The sequence below is a fragment of the Trichechus manatus genome, unplaced genomic scaffold, assembly GCF_000243295.1.
Source record: "Trichechus manatus latirostris isolate Lorelei unplaced genomic scaffold, TriManLat1.0 scaffold00262, whole genome shotgun sequence".
Lineage (NCBI taxonomy): Eukaryota > Metazoa > Chordata > Mammalia > Sirenia > Trichechidae > Trichechus > Trichechus manatus.
In genome coordinates, this window is record NW_004444198.1 from 1,712,229 (window position 1) to 1,728,468 (window position 16,240).

Here is a 16,240-nt window from a genome sequence, read left to right on the forward strand (position 1 = left end):
GCACAAAGATATAAATACATTAAAACTTAAGGGATGGAAAAAGATACATCAAGCAAACAATAACCAAAAAAGAGCAGGAGTGGCAATATTAATCTCTGATAAAATAGACTTTAAAGCAAAATCCACTATAAAAGACAAGGAAGGACATTATATAATGATTAAAGGGTCAAACCACCAAGAGGACATAACCATAATAAATATTTATGCACCCAACAACAGAGCTCCAAAGTGCACAAAACAAACTCTAACAGCACTGAAAAGAGAAATAGACACTTCTATAATAATACTAGGAGATTTTAGCACACAATTTTCAGTGAAGGACAGAACAACTGGAAAGAAACTCAACTAAGACACAGATCTAAACATCGCAATCAACCAACTTGACCTTATAGACATATACAGAGCACATCACCCAGAAAGCAGCAAAGTACACATTCTTCTCCAATGCTCATGGATCATCCTCCAGAATAGACCACACTTTAGGCAACAAAACAAGTCTCAACAAATTTAAAAACACTGAAATAATACAAAGCATCTTCTCTGACCACAATGCTGTAAAAGTAGAAATCAATAACAGGGAGATCAAGGGGAAAAAAAATCTAATAAATGGAAACTAAATAACACCCTGCTTAAAAACTACTGGGTAGTAGAAGATATCAAAGATGAAATTTAAAAAAATTCCTAGAATCAAATGAGAACAAAAACACAACATACCAAAACCTTTAGGACAAAGCAAAAGCAGTGCTCAGAGGTCAATTTATAGCGATAAATGCACACATCAAAAAAGAGGAAAGGATAAAAATCAAAATATTAACTCCACAACTCAAACAATTAAAAAGAGAGCAGCAAAAGAAGCCCACAGTTGCCAGAAGAAACGAAATAATAAAAATTAGAGCAGAAATAGATGAAACAGCCAACAGAAAAACAATAGAAAAATACCAACAAGACTAAAAGCCTTTTGAAAGGATTAATAAAATTGACAAACCTTTGGCCAAACTGACAAAAGAAAAACAGGAGAAGACGCAAATAACTCAAATAAGAAATCAGATGGCTGACATTACAGCAGAACCAAATGAAATAAAAAGGATCATAACAGAATAGTACAAAAAACTGTGTTCCAAAAAATTTGAAAACCTAGAGGAAATGGACAAATTTCTAGAAACACACCACCTACCTAAACTAACATAAATTGAGGTAGAAAACTTGAACAGACCTTTAACAAAAGAAGAAATCGAAGGGGTCATTAAAAAAAACTCCCAACAACAACAACAAAAAAGCCCTGATACAGATGGCTTCACTGGAGAATTCTACCACACATTCAGAGAGACAAGGACACCACTAAAAAAGAAACTATAGACCAATCTCCTTCATGATGCAAAAATTCTCAACAAAATCCTAGCCAGTAGAATACAACAGCATAGCAAAAAAATAATACATCACTACCAAGAGGGATTCATACAAGGCATGCAAAGGTGGTTCAACATTAGAAAGTGAATCAACGTAATCCACCACATAAATAAGAAAAAGAATCACATGATCATATCAATTGATTCAGAAAATGCATTTGATAAAGTCCAATACCCATTCCTGATTTTTAAAAAAAATCAGCAAAATAGGAATAGAACAGAAATTCCTCAACATAATGAAGGGAATTTATACAAAACCAACAACCAACATTATCCTCATCGGAAAGACTCTGAAAGCATTCCTCCTGAGAATGGGAACCAGACAAGGATGCCGTTTATCACCACTCTTATTCAACATTATTTTGGAAGTCGTGTAGTTGTTGTTAGGTGCCGTCAAGTTGGTTCCGACTCATAGCGACCCTATGCACCACAGAACAAAACACTGCCTGGTCCTTTGCCATGCTCACAATCGTTGTTATGCTTAAGCCCGTTGTTGCAGTCACTGTGTCAATCCATCTCCTTGAGGGTCTTCCTCTTTTTCGCTGACCCTGTACTTTACCAAGCATGATATCCTTCTCCAGGGACTGATCCTTCCTGACAACATGTCCGAAGTATGTAAGACATAATCTCGCCATCCTTCCTTCTAAGGAGCATTCTGGTTGTACTTCTTCCAAGACAGATTTGTTCATTCTTTTGGCAGCCCATGGTATGTTCAATATTCTTCGCCAATACCACAATTCAAAGGTGCCAATTCTTCAGTCTTCCTTATTCATTGTCCAGCTTTCGTATGCATATGATGTGATTGAAAATACCATGGCTTGGGTCAGGCACACCTTAGTCTTCAAGGTAACATCTTTGTTTTTCAACACTTTAAAGAGGTCTTTTGCAACAGATTTGCCCAATGCAATGTGTCTTTTGATTTCTTGACTGCTGCATCCATGGTTGTTGATTGTGGATCCAAGTAAAATGAAATCCTTGACAACTTCAATCTTTTCTCCGTTTATCATGATGTTGCTTACTGGTCTAGTTGTGAGGATTTTTGTTTTCTTTATGTTGAGGTGTAATCCATATTGAAGGCTGTGGTCTTTGATCTTCACCAGTAAGTGCTTCAAGTCCTCTTCACTTTCAGCAAGCAAGGTTGTGTCATCTGCATATCGCAGGTTGTTAATGAGTGTTCCTCCAATCCTGATGCCCTTTTCTTGTTTATATAATCCAGCTTCTCGGATTATTTGCTCAGCATACAGATTGAATACGTATGGTGAAAGGATGCAACCCTGACGCACACCTTTCCTGACTTTAAACCACACAGTATCCCCTTGTTCTGTCTGAACAACTGCCTCTTGATCTGTGTACAGGTTCCTCATGATCACAATTAAGTGTTCTGGAATTCCCATTCTTTGCAATGTTATCTATAATTTATTACGATCCACACAATCGAATGCCTTTGCATAGTCAATAACTGGAAGTCATAGAAATAGCAATAAGGGAAGAAAAGGAAATAAAGGGCATTCACATTAGTAAAGAAGAAGTAAAACTATTCATATTTGCAGATGATCTGATTCTATACATAGAAAATGCTAGGGACTCCAAAAGAAAGCTATTGGAATTAAAGGAAGCATTCAGCAAAGTGGCAAGATACAAGATTAACATACAAAAATCAGTTGAATTCCTTTACATCAACAAAGGAGAACAATACTATTTACAATATCCCCCCAAAAGATAAAATACTTAGAAATAAATCTAACCAGGGATGTGAAAGACTTATACAAAGAAAACTACAAAACACTACTGCAAGGAACCAAAACAGACCTACATAAATGAAAAAATATACAATGCTCTTGGATAGGAAGACTTAACATTGTGAAAATATCAGTACTACCCAAAGCAATATGTAGATATAATGCATTCCTGATCCAAATCCCAACAGCATTCCTCACCATGATGGAAAAAATAATCACTAACTTTATATGAAAGGGAAAGAGGCACAAATAAGTAAAGCCTTATTAAAAAAAAAGAACAATGCAGGAGGCCTCACACTACCTGATCTCAGAATCTAGTATACAGCCACGGTAGTCAAAACAGCCCGGTACTGGTACAACAGACACATAGACCAAAAGAACAGAATTGAAAACCCAGAAGTAAATCCATCCACCTATGAACAGCTGATCTTCAACAAAGACCAAAGTTTATTGAATGGGAGAGAGACAGTCTTCAACAAATGGTGTTGGCAAAATTGGATATCCGTCTGTAAAAAAATGAAACAAGATCCATATTTCACACCATACACAAAAACTAACTCAAAATGCATCACAGACCTAAATATAAAATCTAAAGCTATAAAGATCATGGAGGAAAAATTAGGGACAATGCTAGGGGCCCAAATATATGGCATAAGTAGATTACCAAGCTTAACTAAAAATGCACACATAGAAGAAAATGAACTAGATAAATGGGACCTCCTAAAAATTAAACACTTATGCTCAACAAAAAACTCCAAAAGAGTAAAAAGAGAACCTACAGATTGGGTAAAACTTTTGGCTACAACATATTTGTCAAGGATATAATCTCTAAAATTTACAGAAAACTTTAACACCTCAACAACCAAAAGACAAATAATCCAATTTAAAAATGGGCAAAGGAAATGAAAAGAAACTTCACCAAAGAGAGATACAAAGAAAAACTACAATGAGATTCCATCTCACCCCAACATTACTGGGACTAATAAACAGAAAATAACAAATGTTGGTAAGGATGTGGGGAGATTGGAATTCTTATACACTGCTGGTGGGAATGTAAAATGGTACTGCCACTATGGAAAATAGTATTGCACTTCCTCAAAAAAGCTAGAAATAGAAATATCATATGATCCAGCAATCCCACTCGTAGGTATATCCCCTAAAGAAATAAGAGCCGTGACAAGAATAGACATGCACATTCATGTTCATTGCAGCATTATTCACAATAGCAAAAAGGTGAAAGAAACCTAAGTGCCCATCAACAGATGAATGGATTAACAAACTGTGATACATACACACAATGGAAAACTACACAACGATAAAGAATAATGATGCATCCATGAAACATCTCACAACATAGATGAATCTGGAGGGCATTATGCTGAGTGAAATAAGTCAATCACAAAAAGACAAATATTGTATGTGACTGCTTTTAGAAAATAACAACAAAAGGTTTACACAAAGAGGGGAAAAAGACTCTTTGATAGTTACCAGGGATGGGAGAGGGAGGGAGGGAAAATTACTAAGGAGATAGTAGACACGAGTTAATGTTGGTGAAGGTAAAGGCAATATGCAATATGGGAGATGTCAGCACAACATGACGAAGATAAGAGAGGACACTGAGAAAGAAGTACGCAGGAATAAAAGACAACTATGATAACGACTATAGCATAGACAATCCTGCAACAATAGAATCAACAAACAATAATCTATGAATTGATACATAGATAGATACAGATGTACCAAGAGGTGAGGGAGGGGGAAAGGGAACACTCACTGGCAGATACAGATTCAGAGGTGGAAATTTCTAAATACGTGACTGTAGGTGCTCCTCATATATTAACATAGACAATAGAGCACACAAGCGGCACAGTCGGTGAAACCTCTTAGACATAACTAAACACCTCATGGGATGAAGTTCCCAGGCTTGAAGCAAGGAACCATAGACCTGGGGAACATCTACATCAATTGGCACAACAAAGTTCTTAAAGACAATATTCTACATCCTACTTTGGTGAGTAGAGCCTGGGGTTTTAAAAGCTTTCGAGCAGCCATCTAAGATATGACTATTGGTCTCTCTAGTCCGGAGCAAAGGAGAGGGAAAAATACTTAAGGAGAGCAGTTAGTCCGAAGGACCACATGAACCACAGCCTACGCGACCCTAAGACCAGAAGAATTAAATGCTGCCAGGCTACTACTACCGACCTGTCTGACTGGGATTACAATACAGAATACTAGACAAAGCTGGAGAAAAATGTAGAGCAAATGATCAAATTCACAAAAAAGAACAGGCTTATTGGTCTGACTGAGACTGGAGGAGCCCCTGAGACTCTGGCCCTTGGACACCCTTCTAACTCAGATTTAAAGCCACTCCTGAAATTCACCTTTCAGTCAAAGATGAGGAAGGCCTATAAGACAAACAATAACACACAATCTTTGCTATACTTGAGGCCATTGTGCAGCGACTGTGTCAATCCATCTCATCGAGGGTCTTCCTCTTTTTTGCTGACCCTCTACCTTACCAAGCAGATATCCTTCTCCAAGGATTGGTCCCTCCTGATAACATGTCCAAAGTATTTGAGACAAAGTCTCACCATCCTCACTGCTAATGAGCATTCTGGCTGCACTTGTTCCAAGACAGAATATTCAGTATTTTCCACCAACACCATAATTCAAAGACATCAATTCTTCTTCAGTCTTTCTTATTCATTGTTCATCTTTCGCATGCGTATGAGGTGATTGAAAATACCATGGCTTGGGTCAGGTGCACCTTAGTCCTCAAAGTGTTATCGTTGCTTTTCAACACTTTAAAGAGATCTTTTGCAGATTTGCCTGGTGCAATATGTCGTTTGATTTCCACAGGCATTGATTATGGATCCAAGTAAAATGAAATCCTTGACAACATCAATATTTTCTCCGTTTATCATGATGTTGCTTATTGGTCCAGTTGTGAGGATTTTTCTTTTCTTTATTTTGAGGTGTAATCTATACTGAAGGTTGTAGTCTTTGGTCTTCATCAGTAAGTGCTTCAAGTCCTCTTCACTTTCAGCAAGCAAGGTTATGTCATCTGCATATTGCAGGTTGTTAATGAGTCTTCCTCCTGTCCTGATGCTGCATTCTTCATATAGTCCAGCGTCTTGGATTATTTGCTCCACATACAGATTTTAATAAGTATGGTGAAAGATACAACCCAGACGCACAACTTTCCTGACTTTAAACCATGCAGGATCCCCTTGTTCTGTTCTGTTCAAACAACTGCCTCTTGGTCTAAGTACACCTTCCTTATAAACACAATTAAGTGTTCTGGAATTCCCATTCTTCACAGTGTTATCCCCAATTTGTTATCATCTATACAGTTGAAGGTATCAGTCCCTGGAAAAGGACTTCATGCTTGGTAAAGTACAGGGTCAGCGAAAAAGAGGAAGACCCTCAGTGAGATGGATTGACACAGTGGATGCAACAATGGGCTCAAGCATTACAACTATTGTGAACACGGCACAAGACTGAGCAGTGTTTCGTTCTGTGGTGCTTAGGGTCGCTATGAGTCAGAACCGACTTGACGGAACCTAACAAGAACTACACACAGTTGAATGCATTTGCATAGTCAATAAAACACAGAAAAACATCTTTCTGGTATTCTCTACTTTCAGCCAAGGTCCATCTGACATCAGCAATGATATCCTTCGTTCCACAGGTTCTTCTGAATCTGGCTTGAATTTCTGAGAGTTCCCTGTCGATGTACTGCTGCAATAGTTTTTTAATTATCTTCAGCATAATTTTTCTTGCATGTGATATTAATGATATTGTTTGATAATTTCTGCATTCTGTTGGATCACCTTTCTTTGGAATGGGCAAAAATACGGATCTCTTCCAGTCGATTGGCCAGGTAGCTGTCTTCCAAATTTCTTGGCATAGATGAATGAGCACCTCTAGCACAGCATCCGTTTATTGAAACATCTCAATTGATATTCCTTCAATTACTGGAGACTTGTTTTTCACCAACGTCTTCAGTACAGCTTGGACTTCTTTATTCAATATCTTTGGTTCTTGATCATATTCTACCTCCTGAAAGGGTTGAAAGTCGACCAATTCTTTTTGGTACAGTGACTCTGTGTATTCCTTCCATCTTCTTTTGATGCTTCCTGCATTGTTCAATATTTTGCCCATAGAATCTTTCAATATTTCAACTCGAGGCTTGAATTTTTTCTTCTGTTCTTTCAGCTTGAGAAATGCTGAATGTGTTCTTCCATTTTGGTTTTCTAACTCCAGGCCTTTGCACATTTCATTATACTTTACTTTGTCTTCTCGAGCTGACCTTTGAAATCGTCCATTCATCTCTTTTACTTCATCATTTCTTCCATTCACTTTAGCTACTCTACATTCAACAGCGAGTTTCAGTCTCTTCTCCCATCCATTTTGGTCTTTCTTTCCTGTCTTTTAATGGCCTTTGCTTTCTTCATGTATCATGTCTTTGATGTCATCCCACAACTCGTCTGGTCTTTGGTCATTAGTGTTCAATGTCTCAAATCTATTCTTGAGATGGTCTCCAAATTCAGGTGGGATGCACTCAAGGTCGTATTTAGGTTCTCGTGGACTTGTTTTAATTTCCTTTAGCCTCAACTTGAACTTGATAGTCTTGTCCACAGTTGGCCCCTGGCATTGTTCTGACTGATGATATTGATGAAGTCAATATGATTCCTGTGTATTCCATCCGGTGAGGTCCACTTGTATAGTCGTTGTTTACGTTGTTGAAAAAAGTATTTGCAATGAATAGGTCACTGGTCTTTCAAAATTTTATCATGTGATCTGCAGTGTCATTTCTATCACCAAGGTCATATTTTCCAGCTACCAATTCTTCTTCTTTGTTTCCAACAAAGCAGCTGGTGGATTCGAACTGCCAACCTTTTGGTTAGCAGCCAAACTCTTGACCCACCAATTCCACTCGTAGGTATATACCCAACAGGCTTGAAAGCAGGGACTCAAACAGATATGTGTACATTAATGTTTTTTGCAGCATTTTTCACAATAGCCAAAAGATGAAAACAAACCAATATCCTTTAACAGATGAATGGATAAACAAAATTTGCTATATACATAGAATGGAATGTTATTCAGCCATAAAGAGAAATGGAATAGATGCTACGACATGGATGAATCTTGAAAACATTATGCTGAGTGAAATAAGTCAGACACAAACGAACAAATATTGTATGATTCCGCTTATATGAAATATCTGGAATAGGCAAATGCATAGAAACAAAAGTTTATCAGTGCTTACTAACGGCTGGGAAAAGGGAGGAATGGGAAGTTATTGCTTTAAGGAGTACCGAGTTTCTCTTTGGTGTGAAGTAAAACTTTTGGAAATGGATAGTTATGATGGTAGCACAACATGGTGAAAATAATTAATATAACTCAATTAGATGCTTAAAAATGGTTTAAAAATATTCCATGAAAATTTTTTTGGATAAAGTTATTAAAGTACCTGGATAATTCTTAACATTAACTTATTTGCATTTCTGATATTCTTAATTGGCTTTGAGGAAGTTTGAATGATACAATACCAAGGTAATGAATATCTATACTTATCCAAAATCTGTTAAGAAATCGGAGTTCAGAATTAATAACTTTAAAAGAGAATTTTAGACCATCTCAAAAACTTTTGTTTTCCCTTTCATTACTCCTGTATTTCCCTTTCATTATTTTTTTGCATGTATGAAAGTCTATCTTCAAAACTAGGTGAATTATGTGGCTGCTAACCAAAAGGTCGTCAGTTTGAATCTGCCAGCCACTGTTTGGAAACCCTATGGGGTAGTTCTACTCTGTCCTATAGGGTCGCTATGAGTCGGAATCGACTCAACATCAATGGGTTTAATACTAATACTTATAGATTGTAATACTCAGCCCTATATTTTTTGTTTATTTACTATGCTATTGGAGAGTGGTTGGGACATCTTTTTATTTTCAGACAAGGCTAATGATACAGTTGAGTGATTTCAGAATGGTTAACAGTAAAGAGCTCAGCCTGAAGCACCTAACCAGGGAAATCTCAAAAGCTTTCCTGGTTGCTATTGTAATTCTTGAGTCTCTGAAAAGCTTCTGCCAGCTGTCCTTTTTCAGTCTGTAGCAGTGAAGTGAGTGCTTTTCTAGAGTTAGCTGGAAAGCTGCTCAGAAGCTCTTCTATGTCCACACATTGGACTGCCACTGCCCATGGAGACCAATAGCCTTGACTTCACTTTCACACAAAATTTTGTGTTTTTCTCATCTGCAACCTCTAAATTGGAACTATACAGATAAGAAGATCCTAGGAAGTGTAGTTCCCAGCCTCAGAAGGGAATGGTGGTGATACCAAGTTGATAGCAGACAGTCCAGCACAGATATGTATAGCATGGACATCAAAATTGTTGACCAAATTCAAAAATTAGAGTTCAAAATATGCTCTCATTTTAGACAATAAAAAGCAAACATAATAAAGATGAAAATAAATTGGAAATATCAACATGAACTATTCTCCACCCAAAGGAAGAAGCTGATTATATTTTGGCTCCTGGAATATCAAGATGGGCCTGATAAATTAGAACCAATTGAAAGACCGAAAGACTCTGCTGATACTAAAAAAGGATTTAACATATATGATACATTTAAAATATATTTAAATATACAAAATATTTAAAATATATGTGTTATGGAAAAGTTCTACTTTCCAATTTCTTCATCTGTAAAATGGCAATAATATTAGTATCTATACTTCATAGAGTTTTTTAGAGGAATAAATAAGATGATGCATTTAAAGTGCTTAGCAGAGTAGCAGCACTTAAATATTCACTAATATCAATATTATATTAGCTATCTAGAGAATGATAAGTATTATTTATATTAAAATAAATAGATTAGGCCTTCAGCCAGGTGATCAAGGATAACATCAACAGAGATAAGTCATGTTGATAGTACGCACACTTGACATGATGTAATAAAAATAGCACTTTACCTCTGTGGTCTTCCTCCCAAAAACACATAACCCCAGTCTAACTCTAAGAAAAATGTTGGAAAACCTCAATTGAGAAACATACAAAATATCTGACACTCCTCAAAATTGTAGACATCAAAAACAAGGAAAGTCTGAGAAACCGTCACAGTCAAGAGGAGCCTAAGGAGATATGATGACTAAACTAATGTGATAGCCTGAATGAGATCCTGGAACAGAAAAAGGATATTAGACAAAACCTAAGGAAATCTGAATAAAATATGGACTTTAGTTTAAAAGACCATATCAATATTTGTTCATTAGTTGTGATAAAAGTACCATGCTAATTATGAAAATAATAAGCAAAATCAAATCCTCACTTTTTCACTTATTTAGTTCTGACACCAGCTGCCCAGCCATCACTTCTCCTCTGACCCTAACCACATCCAACTGGATGTCTATAAAAAAATGAAACAGGACCTATACCTCACACCGTACACAAAAACTAAGTCAAAATGGATCAAAGACATCTAAATATAAAGCCTAAAACTATAAAGATCATGGGAAGAAAAAAAGGGGACAAGGCTAGGGGCCCTAATATATGGCATAAATAGGTTACAAACCATAACTAACAATGTACAAACACCAGAAGATAAACTAGATAACTGAGATCTCCTAAAAATTAAACACTTGTGCTCATCAAAAGACTTCACCAAAAGATACCTACAGACTGGGAAAAATATTTTGGCTACAGTGTCTCTGACAGGGCTCTCATCTCTAAAATCTATAAGATACTGCAACACTGTAACAACAAAAAAGACAAATAATTCAATTAAAAAGTGTGCAAAAGATATGAACAGACACTTCACCAAAGAAGACATTCAGGTGGCTAACATCCCATCAGGAAAGGAGAATGAAGAAAACGAAAGACACATGGGAAATGTTAGTCCAGAGAACCAATGGACCACAAGTACCTCAGCTTCCACTAGCCCTGAGCCCAGAAGAATTAGATGGTACCCAACTACTCCCACAAACCTCTCTGACAGGGATCACAACAGAGGGTCCTGGACAGAGCTGGAGCAAAATGTAGAATAAAATTCAAATTCATAAAAAAAGAACAGACTTACTGGTCTGACAGAGACTGAAGGAACCCTGAGACTATGCCTCACCAGACACCTTTTTAACTCAGAACTGAGGTGTTTCCTGAAGTTCACCCTTCAACCAAAGATTACACAGATCTATAAAACAAAAAGTAACACACGTGAGGAACGTACTTCTTATCTCAATCGTGAAAATGAGACCAAATGGGAAACACCTGCCCAAAAGCAAAGGTGAGAAGACAGGAAGGGACAGGAAAATTGGAGGAATGGAACCTGGGAACCCAGGGTGAAAAGTGGGAGAGTGCTGACACATTGCAGGGATTGCAACCAATGTCATGAAACAATTTGTCTATAAATTTTTGAATGAGAAAATAATTTGCTCTGTAAACTTTCACCTAAAGCACAATAAAAAAAGAAAAAAATTAACTCTCATTACTTAATATCTTCTAATACCTGATTTATGTTCAATTTTCCACATTGATCTCAGAAATATCTTTTTGCTCTTGTTTGAATCAGGATCACAACAACAGTCCACATGTTGAAATGTCTCTTAGGTCTCTGTTAAGCTGTATTAGTTCCCACTCTCTTTTCCCCCCATGCCATTTATTTGTTGAAAAAAAGTGGGTCATTTGTCCTAAAGAATTTCCCACATTTTGGATTTAGCTGATTATATCTTTGTGGGGACATTTACTATGTTTTCTTTCCTGTATTTCCTGATGATTCCAGCTATGAGCTTGATTAGATTCAGGTGTAATTTTCTTGCCACAAACACTTCATAACTGTTGCTGCATACTTTTACTTCATGTCGGAAGGCACCTAACATCCAATTGTCCCACTGTTATTAAAATTAAGATTGGTGGGTGCAGTTGGCGTCAGTCTGATCCATCCTTTTCAAAGCACCACGTCTACCTTTCATCTAATGAATTTTAGTGTCACTGATGATCATTGCCTAGATCTGTTATTTCATTAGAAGAAGCAAACTAGTAATTTTGTTTCCTCCTGAATTTATTAGTTATGATTCTTCTATAAAGAAGATACTGCCTTCATCAACTATTAAGGTTTTCTGAAAGCTTTTGTACAGGTAAGGCAGGACAAGTGATGCTTGATTCTTTCCTTTTGTGAATGTAAATCTTAAAAACTGAGGTGCTGACATATCTGAATCAGGTGACTTCAGATCTAAATTAAAACTCCATTCCAAATTAAACTAATATTTTCATTTCTACTCTTCTAAAGAAATCCTTTAGCCTTTTGTCAAAGTTTTACTGCTCGAAAAACAAACATGGCAAGAGTTAGAATTTCTAACCTAGATAAAGATTTGCGCCATGCCTGCTAAGAATGTTTACGCAACTGGCCCCAGAGAAGACACCTTGATCAACCAGAGGTTAGAAGATAGAACTGATAAATTAAATGAAGTTAAAGCCTGTAAATAACTTTATAACCAAGACAGGTATATATCAAGTGTTTAGTTCCACATCCTGGCTCCCAGATTAAATCTTCACTCACTTGGATTTTTCCACTGTGTTTATGCTATTTCTTTGTAAATTTGAAATTGTGTAGAGACTAAGTTTTTTAAAATAAGAAGGCGGATTGCAGCTGTAAAAGTCCTGACAGTAACGAAAAGAATGCAAAAAGTCGAGCTTTATATTATATAAATAAACTTGTTAACTGCTTTCAGGGAATTCATCCAGTGAATGCCTTGGGCCCTATCTCACTCTCTCTTAGCCAGATGGGTGATGTTTACATTTCAAAAGGCTTCAGGTTTACAGCTAATTTAATCTGCGCTCTTTCCTAACTAAACGGTTGGCTTTAAATTTCAAGGACACCAACTAGTTTTGACTCAGGCTATAATCCATCACTGGACTCCTACATCAAGAACGTTTATAGGTCTCACTTTAGAAATATTGTCTTAGTCAAATTATATCAGGAATAAGAGATTCATGTTAGGCTGTAAATTGATGTTAAGAAAGTTTGTAGTTTGACAATCCCCTGTAAATTTCTCCTTCCTTCCCCTGCACTCTCGTTGATGTGAAACCATTTGCATTTGTTTACTCTGCCTGTTAAATACCCTACTGTTGCCCCTGCAAGGCAGAACACATGCTGCAGTCTGTTTGAATGACACATGTTTCTCCATTCCGTGGAATGAAATTATTCCTTCAATAAAATTTCTGTTTTAATTTCTATTGGTGCACAGCTCTAGTACTTTCACTAGGACTTGTATTTATGAATTTTAAGAATAAGAAGTTACTGCCATATCAAATGCCAAATGTAATGAAATTTTTAAAAAAAAATACTATTGGGTGTTCATATATTTTTATATAATTAAATGCATTGTAACTATTATTCTTTTTGTTATTATAAATATATATAACACAACATTTACTAATTGAACATTTTTCAGGTGTACAATTTAGTAATATCAATTACATTAATCATGTGCAACCGTCACCCATAATTATTGCCAAATTTCCTGTCATCATAAACAGAAACTCACTGCTTCCTAACCAATGACTCCCCTTTCCACCTCCCTTTTGCCCTGGTAAAGACTAATAAACTTTGGCATCTATTCTTGTTATTTCATAAGAGTGAGATCATAAAATATTTGTCCTTTTATGATTGACTTATTTCACTCAGCATAATATTTTAGCTATTGTTAATAGCACTGCAATTGTTATACATGTGTCTGTTTGCGTCACTGCTTTCAATTCTTTTGAGTATATACCTAGGAGTGGAATTGCTGGGTCATATGGTAATTCTATGTTTAACTTTATGAGGAACCACCAACTTGGTTTCCACAGTGACTGAACCATTTTTCTTTCCTACCAGCAATGGTTAAGTATTCCAATTTCTCCACATCATTGCCAACATTTGTTGTTTTCCTTTTTTTTTTTTTTTTTTATTTTAATCTTAGCCATCCTGGTGGGAATGAACTGGTATCTCATTTTGGTTTTCATTTGCATCTTTCTGATGAATAAAGACGTTACACACCTTTTCATGTGGTTGTTGGCTATTTGTATATCTTCTTAAGTGAAATATCTATTCAGGTCCTTTGCCCATTTTTGGATTGACTTTTTATGTTAAGTTGTAGGATATATTAAGATATTCTGGATACTAAGCTCTTATCTGCTATATAGCTCCCCAAAATTTTCTCTAATTCTGTAGATTGTCCCTTCACTTCGTTGTTAAATGACTATTATGCTTTTTGATACTCTCAATGCTCAAATCATGTAGTGACAGGAAAAAAAGAATACTAATAAGATGAAGAAAAAAGTAATGGTATTTGGCCAAAGTCACCACAGTTAGTTGTAAATAACATGTTGGAGCAACAGTGTAGTGCCCTCCAAGAACTTGGAAAAAATGGAGAACACTGCTGTTCTCTGAACCTTTTACTATAAAATTATATCATGGATGAAGTGAGAGCCATTTGATGTCCTTTAAAGAGACCAAATTACTCCCGAGCCAAAGCAAAACACTAGTACAACCTAACTGGACATAATAACATAACTAAAGAAAGAATATGTCAATCAAAAGAATATTAGTAAAAAATGGAACGCAGAGGTGAAGCACTCATTGGAATATCTACATAACAGGTATATTCCTATTATGGAGATGGGGCCATCAGCTAAAGGACCTGATGCAATTAAACATTTGAATCAAATACTCAACAAGTCTTGTTTTGATTCAATGCTCACCAACCAACTTTCAGATAAGTTGTCCTCCTCCAGGTAAAAAATGCACAGGTTAAGAAAAATGTACAGTGGTGGTTTTTAAAACAAGCAAATTGGCCTAGTTGACTGCATAGCTAAGTGTTTTGTGAGTTTAGTTACCATGAGTCAGTAACCATAAGTCCCCTCAATTCCAGGCCACTGACTAGATGAAATTTCTGGGATGGTAAGGCCAGGGACAGACAAGGAGGCATGGTAATTCCATCAAGTAATATTCATCTTTGAGGCTACTTGGCATCCTGTCAGCTGACCTTTACCTGGAGAAACCCTGAGCTCACCAGGCCTCTTGTAAAATTTTATCCTAGTTTTAGTGAAATAAAGCCTAGCACCCAAGTTTCTCAGGCTACTTAGATGGTACTCAGAGTTTACATGGCTAATAAGTGGCTTTATTATACTCTGTGTATTTAAATTAGAGGCAGATTTCACTGTTTATTGATTTTTTTAAATGACCCCAAAATGACTGAAATTTAACTCCGTTACTGCTTCTATTATGCCTGAAATTTTTACCATTCTTTTGGATTAAGATGATTAGTTTCTGGAAGTCCCCGTATAAAAATCAAAATCCATGGAAGTGGAAAGCACGATCAGATCAGTGACATCTCACTCTGTTTTTCAAATTATCTCATCACTAGCATGAGGGAAGTGATGATAAGAGTTGGAGTTCAACAAAAATATAGATCCTGAGGCTCAGCATGCGAGTAGAAGCACAGTCACCTAAGAGTGTTCTTCAAATGAGAAATCTTACATGCCCTGTGAAATACATTAATAGGAGGTGTCAAAAGACCCCAGTTTTAAAAAACTGGACTGAAAGTTGATTACTATTATGTCAAGTGACCACCAGCCAAAGTGATTTCAAATATTAATGTGAATTCAAGACACTCAATCTCAGTCCTCAGTCAACTAAAAAATATTGGAATTGTCAAGGATTTCATTTTACTTGGCTCCAGAATCAATGCCCATGGAAGCAGCAGTCAAGAAATCAAACAAGGAGGAACAGTCAAAATGGTGGAGTAGTCAGATGCTTCCTGTGGTCCTTCTTACAACAAAGACTGAAATAACAAGCGAATCAATTATATATGACAATCTAGGAGCCCTGAACATCAAAGGCAAAGTTGAGGAATCAGACCGTGTGGCAGGGGGAGGGCGAGATGGTTCAGAAGCAGCAAGGAGTTACCAGACCTGACCCTGTGGCAGCTGTAGCCCTTCAGCCCAGATCAGCTCAGGGGTGAGTGGTGAAGCAAGCAGCAGTGCTCGGGAGGCGTTTTCCACATCAGGAGCGACCCAGAGGCCCAGCGTCTACTTGGGCATCCAGAAC